Raw genomic sequence first — 8,283 nt, 5'->3', positions numbered from 1 at the left:
AGAAATCAAGCATGAACTGTATGAATATTGAATAACCAAAAGACAAACAATATGTATTCAGATCTCACAATCCTTTAAACAACCTTAGTTTCAACCAATCTTCAACTAGAGTAAAAGGTTTCAGCCACTCATGGCTGAATCAAAAACCAAAAAATAAAGAAAGATAGAAGAAGAGATGGTATCAATTGCAATCCCGTAGGTGTGCCCAAGTGAGAGTGTAAAAATTGTGTGGAGGCTCCTTATGTGTCTTTTTATAGTTGGAAGTGCTGCCCTAGGTCATACTTGCTTCCTAATTAGTGAAGAGGCTGCCCAAAGTGCTGAAAAGGAAAGAATCGCGTTGCAAAACTCTCCAAAAGGAAGGAGACGCGTGGCTTGCACTGAAGAGGAAGATGTGCGCACGGCTTGGACTGCAGAAGAGGAAGGGATCGTGCATTAATGCTTTCAGAAGAGGAAAGATGCGTGGCTTGAGCTTCAAAAGGAAAGAGGCACGTCCAAAGCTTCAAAAGAGGAAGGATGCATGCGGATCATGCTTCCAGAAGAGGTGTGCGCGCAGATTGCAGAAGAGGAAGTGGAGCGCAGTCATTGAATGCAGAAGGGAAAGTGAATTTGTCCAGTCTTTCCTTTTTAGGTGGAGCCTTCGTTTGAATTTTGAATGTTGAACGTAGAGGAGGCAAGTGCATCTTCATGAGATCTTGCTGCCTAAATAGAAAGATATGACTGCTGCAGTGTGTGCACATCTTTGAATAAGGAAAGAAAGATCTGCGATTTGAATTTCAAATAATCTTCTGGCTGAGCTTTCCTTATTCGCTTTTACTTATGCACTTCCCTTATTTGAAAACTTTCCTTTTCTGAAAACTTTCCTTATTTGAAAACTTTTCTTTTTTGGCACTTTCCATATTTGGCACTTTTTGGCAGTTTTAAGAGCATTTTCTCCAAATTGTCTCTTTACATCTAATATCTGCAAAACATGATTAAAACCACAAAATTAGCAGAAAATATGCAAATAAACATCAAGAACATAATGATAATATGGACTAAAATATGCTCTATCACCCAACTTGTGCCGTAGGTCCATCTTGTGATAGTGTTGTACTATACTTTAAATTCTGAGGCACCACTGATCCTTGCTAAGTACCACTACCTTTAGCCATCAATAATGGACAATATTTCTTAAAATGTCTCAAAGAACCACATTCAAAACAACCCTTGTCAAATTTTCTGCATTTTCCAACATGATATCTATCACAAGCGGCACTTGAGGAAAATGTCTATTCTTTTGTTCAAATCCAAACTTATATCCTTATCATTGCCTCTATCATTGTGCCCCCAGGAAAGTACCTACTGGTTGTGCTACTAAACTTTGAGTAAATTTTGCTGACGTAACCTGCTGCTCTGTAATGATAGAAGAACCTCTTCCACTACCACTATATTCAGTTTTGGATTGAAATGAATTGCCCCTTCTTTTAGCTAGTCTCTCTCTGAACCATTGTGAGGAATCCTACATATGCTTTCTACTCATCTTCTTCTCATACTCTTTCTCTTCTTGCTTAAATTTTTCAATATTCAAGGTTGCTTCCAGTAACTCTTTAAAATTATTACCTCTAAACAAGGTCATAGATGATCTAATACTGACATGTAGACCTTTTCTGAATCTGTCACATTTAGCTTCCTCAAAAGGCAATATGTTTGGAAAAAAAAAGCAATAGAGGTCCTCAAACTTGTCAACATACTCTCTTACTGAGAAGCTCCCTCGAAACAATATGAAAAAGGCATCTTGTTTCCCCTTTCTATAACTCTCTGACAAATACTCTTGATGAAATTCATACATAAATTGTTCCCAAGTCAATTTTACTCCATGTCTATGATGTATGCCATCAAACAAGCTATTAGTCCTGCCTTGGAGCAATCCATGTACATTATCTACCTTATTTACATAAGTCAACTTCATTAATTCAAACACTTTCATCACTTTCTTTGACCATTTATCTACAATATCAGCATCAGAAGAACCCTCAAAGTCATAAGCCCCTAAACGCCTAGCACGATCCATTATCTCCCACGGATCTCTAGGCTTCGCTATAGCAGTTGTTGTAACTACTTGCACTACAAAAGCACATAGGTCTGTATTTATCTGAAAATGAATGGCTAGTGCTACAGGTGAAACAAGAGGTGGAGTTGTAGATGCAATAGGAGGTGTGACTGTAGGTGCTGGGGAAGGTGGTGGTGCAGCCGAATATGCCTCTAATTCAATACCACGAGAAGCAAAATCTCCATGCTTAACTCTGCCCTCAGGTAAAACATGAATTGCCACCCCTTCTGGAAGTGGAGGTGTAACAATAAGATCCCTAAGAGGTCGGCCAATATCAGCTAATCTAACTGTATAAACACCACGGACTCAGCTTCTTTTACCTACTCTTGGCGGTATTGTCCTACAAATGAAAATGTGAAAAGAATTATCAAAATATAATTAAGAACTATCAAAATATAATTAAGAACATTAACTCAAGAAAAGTCTACAAAATCTATAAAACTAAGCTCTGATACCAAAAATTATCACACCCACTCTTTAACCTATAGAGATGGATATGACTTGAAATAAAATTTACTGAATTCCCTCTGAATATGCATATAATGAATATGTATAACCTGCTATAATTTTAAAATATAAAAAATATGAAAGAGGGGACTGGTGGCTCATCTAATTAAAGCATAATATATTTACACCACTATTCCCTTTATAAGGATATGCATATACACCAATCAAAATACATCTAGCAACATGAGTATAAAATTTATATATCATCCTCTAAAATTACAAAAAGTTACAATGGACTTAAGATTGGCCCGACCTTTACTAAACTCTGAAACTGATGAAATGGAAGAAATGACAATACTAGAAGATGAAGACTGTTAGGAGTGGATCACCAAAAAGAATCTGTAATATTAAAAATATAAGGGGTGAGTATAATTTACTCAGTGAGCGGATAAATAAATAAAAAGGGGAATAGATAAAATTTTGGCACTTCATAGTATCAAATATGAAGCTAAAACTGTTGGAAAATCCCAAGATTAATTGCAACCCAAAGGCACAGCGGAAAAAATAAAATTTCTCTGATTTCCTTTTTCCAGAATCTGAGTGCTTTGTTTATTTTATAAGAAGGATATGAGACTAACCTGTTAATCTCGTCAAGAAGATACGATGCCGGACTGATGGTGCTGCTTTTTCAAACGAACACCCTCTATGGTATCCATACGAACGTCTTCTATCCTTCTAGAGTGCTAGCTCTCTCAAAGATGAATAGATTATGTGCTCCATAATCTGCAATAGTTAGACTGAATTTTTCTCAAAAATTAACATCATCTCCATAATTCATAGAAGGAGTATTTATATGTTTCAGTCTTTCGTTTTTCCCACAACTCCTTTTTCTAAAAGGAGTTGTGTTCATAACCCACTATCACAATCTCACAGATACTCAAATATCTTATGTGATAGAGTTCTTTATCTGTAACAGTTACAGATAGACTGCAGATCTTTTAAATATTATTATCTCATAATAATAAATGATTAATAATAATAACACTTTATTATTATTAACTATATTAATAATTAATATTAATAATAATAACACTTTATTATTATTAATTATATTAGTGATTAATAATAATAACACTTTATTATTATTAATTATATTAATGGGCTTTGGGCTTTTAGTCCATTATTATGTCATAGCACATCAACAACGTTCTTTTGTGTGTGACCCAATAGGCTCACATTAACTGGCAATAGGTCTAGTCCCACAAGGCCCATAAGTCATAAGCGGCCTCTAACAAGACATTATGACTACCCAACTAATATGAGGATCAATAGTCCAATAAAGCCTAATAAATAGAACATGAATTAATCCATTTGTCACACGATATCTAGTTTGAACACAAGTCATAGTCAATGTCAAACTTATAATGTTCAAACTTATGATTTCTCGATCTCTAAGTAGACTGATAAATTCAAATGATATTGATCACACTATCAATTCATTTGAGCACGGCCATGCATTTCTCAGTCTCACTTATCGAGGGGCCTAGAAGATATATCTCTCAGAGAGAGACAAATCCTATCTTGATTGTTCAATATCTTCTACATAATTTCTATTATGCTCAATCATAACTTTTATAATTGTCCGATTAAAGACAATGTTTGGTTATGTCAAAATATAATAGTACTTATGTTGGAAACTATGACAATTTCAAATCAAAGGATTAAGGCATAACTACTTTGAGATTCACTTATGACAATAACCCATGTAGTGATCTCAATGCGGGTCCATCTAATAATTTGTTCTCTAACAAGTATCTATGATTATTGAATTATATCAACATATACATAATCATCTCATGATTATCAATCAATAATCATACCAGTTATATTTTATTATTATCAACATAATAATAAGTAACCAAGAATGTGTATCATTATTATGTAACATGCAAATAAATAATAATGATAATAAAAATCTCTTTTATTAATAACCAAAATGACATACAAAAAGGTCCAAGATAATGGCCTAGGGCATATACACTAACAATCTCTCACTTGCCCTAGGCCTAACCATACAAGTATCTAATACCCATAGACCTAGTGTGCTGATCATGCTTGACCTGTGAAAGAGGCTTGGTCAATGGATCTGCATTGTTGTCATTTATGTCTACTTTGCATATTTTGATATCTCCTCTATCAATGATCTCTCGAATAAGGTGATATCGCCTGAGTATGTGTTTAGATCTCTGATGAGATCTGGGCTACTTTGCCTGTGCTATGGCACCATTGTTATCACAATAAAGGTCCATAGGATTTGCAATGCTGGGAATCACTCCCAACTCTGAGATGAATTTCTTCAACCAGACTGCCTCCTTAGCTGCATCTGATGCTGCTATATACTCAGCTTCTGTTGTAGAATCTGCTACAGTGCTCTGCTTGGAACTTTTCCAGCTAACAGCTCCACCATTTAAAGTGAATACGAATCTTGATTGCGATCTGAAGTCATCTATGTCGGTTTGGAAACTAGCATCTGTGTAACCACTTACAACTAGCTCGTCTTCCAAACCTCCATAAACTAGGAATGCATCCTTAGTCCTTCTAAGGTACTTTAGGATATTCTTAACAGCTGTCCAGTGACTTTCACCGGGATCTGCCTGATATTTGCTTGTTGTGCTTTAAGGCATATGAGATGTCTGGTCTAGTACATAACATGGCATACATGATAGATCCAATAGCAGAAGCATAAGGAATCTTATTTATTCATTCTCGCTCATCAGATGTCATAGGACATTAATTCTTGCTGAGATGAATACCATGAGACATGGGCAAGAATCCTCTTTTGGAATCTTGCATGCTGAACCTTTTCAGTACTTTGTCAATATAAGTACTTTGACTCAGACCAATTATCCTTTTGGATCTATCCCTATAGATCTTAATACTAAGGATATACGCAGCCTCACCTAAGTCCTTTATTAAAAAAAATTCCCTAACCAAGTCTTAACCTTTTACAAGGTAGGGATATCATTTCCAATGAGTAATATGTCATCCATATATAGGACTAGAAACACAATTGCACTCCCACTAACCATCTTGTAAACACAAGGTTCATCTTCATTCTTGATGAATCCAAAGTCCCTGACTGTCTCATCAAAATGAAGATTCCAACTCCGAGAAGCTTACTTCAATCCATAAATGGATCTTTGAAGCTTGCAAATCTTTTCAGAATTCTCAGGGATTACAAAACCCTCAGGTTGTGTCATGTACACATCCTCGAGCAAGTTTCCATTAAGAAAAGTTGTTTTGACATCCATTTGCCATATCTCATAATCATAGTATGCAGCAATGGCAATGAGAATTCTAATCGACTTAAGCATTACAACTGGAAAAAAGGTCTCATCATAGTCTATACCATGAGTTTGCTTGAAACCTTTTGCAACAAGCCTTTCTTTGTAGGTATACACATTTCCATCCATGTCAATTTTTTTCTTGAAAACCCATTTACAACCAATGGTCTTAACACCCTCAGGGGGATCAATTAATGACCAAACTCGATTGTCATACATGGATTGCATTTCAGATTTCATGGTGGAAAGTCATTTCTCGGAATCTGGACCTGACACAGCCTCTTGATAGGTAGTAAGCTCATCTTGATCAATGAGCAAAAGTTCACAACTATCAGTCATGAGAAATCCATATCTCTCAGGCTGATGACGTGTCCTATCAGATCTGCGTGGGACTTGTGTCACCCTTTCAGTTTTCACAACTGTTTGTGGTTCTGGAAGTGGTTCTACTGACGGTTCAATACTCTCTTGTAGTGCTTGAGTTTCCTCAAGTCGCACTGTACTCCCACTGAATCTTTGAGAGATAAATTTCTTTTCTAAAAAGGTACCATTTCGAGCAACAAACACTTTGTTCTCTGAGAGAATATAGAAATAGTATCCTTTGGTTTCCTTAGGATACCCCACAAAATTGCGCTTGATAGATTTTGGGGCTAGCTTATCTGAAATTGGGCATTTCACATAAGCCTCACAACCCCAAATCTTAAGAAAAAACAAACTAGGCATTTTGCCAGTCCATAACTCATATGGTGTTTTTTCAACCGCTTTTGATGGTACTCGGTTTAAAATGAATGCAGCTGTTTCCAAGGCATAACCCTAAAACGATAAAAGGAGATTTGTTTGACTCATCATAGATCGAACCATATTTAATAAAGTTCGATTTCTGCTTTCAAAAACACCATTCCATTGTGGAGTTCCTGGAGGAATCAATTGTGAAACAATTCCACAATTTCTAAGATGTTCATCAAACTTTTGGCTCAAATATTCACCACCTCAATCAGATCGAAGTCATTTTAATAGTTCTACCAAGTTGATTTTGTACTTCATTTTGAAAAGTTCTAAACATTTTAAAAGATTCATGCTTATGTTTCATTAGGTAGACATAGCCATACCTACTGAAATCATCAGTGAATGTAATGAAGTACTGATAACCTCTCTTGGCACTAATGCTTAGTGGACCACATACATCTGTATGTATTAAGCCTAATAAGTCTGAAGCCCTTTGACCTTGTCCAGTAAAAGGGTCCTTTGTCATCTTACCAAGTAAACAAGATTCACAATTTTCAAATGATTCAAAAACAAATGAATCTAATAAACCATCCTTATGGAGCTTAGATATGCGATTCTCATTTATATGGCTAAGACGACAGTGCCATAAATATGTTGGGTTTAACTCATTTGGCTTAGTTTTCTTGGAAGTTATGTTATAGATATTGTTGTCTCTAGAATCATCTAGATTAAGGACATAAAGGCCATCATATGAATTTGCAATACAATAAAGCAAATCATCTTTATAAATGGAGCATTTCTTATTCTTAATAAGAAATGAAAAACCTTCATCGTCCAAAACAGAAACTGAAATAATATTCCTACTCGAAGTAGGAACATAAAAGCAATTGTTCAAAACTAACAAAAACCCATTGGGCAACACAAGTTCATATGTCCCTACAGCTAAGGTGGCAACTCTTGCTCCATTGCCTACACGTAGGTCCACGTCGCCCTTTTTCAGTTTTCTACTCCTTTTGAGACCCTGCACATTTGTATAAATGTGAGAATCACATCCGGTATCTAATACCCATGAAGTAGAAATAGATAAATTAATATCTATAACATAAATACCCGAAGTCGTAGTCTCACTACTCTTCTTTTTCTTGCACTCATCCAAATATAGTTTGCAATTTCTCTTCCAATGCCCTGGTTCCTTGTAATGGAAGCAAATTCCTTCCTTAGGAACTATTTCCTTAGGAACTTTTGCCTCGGATTGCCATTTAGGCTTGCCTCGTCCCTTAGGCCCATTACCACCTTTAAACTTTGGCTTCGCCTTATTTTTCATGGGCTTACCCTTATTGACATTCAAAATTTGGGTAGGCCTTTTCTTGACATTTACCTCAGCTGTCTTTAGCATTCCATGCAGCTCAGGAATGGATTTCTCCATATTGTTCATGTTATAGTTCATGACAAACTGAGAAAAACTGTTGGGTAAAGAATGTAGGATCAGATCCGTAGAGAGTTTTAAACTCAGAGGATAGCCAAGCCTAGCAAGGTGATCAATGTAGCCTTTCATCTTTAAAACATGAGCACTAACTGATTCACCTTCAGCCATTTTGCAATCATGCAATGCAATGGTGGTTTCATACCTATCTTGTGGTTGGAAAGCCTGTTTGAGATGGACACTCATCTCATAGGCCT

The sequence above is a fragment of the Manihot esculenta genome, chromosome 1, assembly GCF_001659605.2.
Source record: "Manihot esculenta cultivar AM560-2 chromosome 1, M.esculenta_v8, whole genome shotgun sequence".
In the NCBI taxonomy this organism is placed as follows: Eukaryota; Viridiplantae; Streptophyta; class Magnoliopsida; order Malpighiales; family Euphorbiaceae; genus Manihot; species Manihot esculenta.
The sequence above is the reverse complement of the archived record's forward strand: the minus strand, read 5'-3'. Positions refer to the sequence as shown.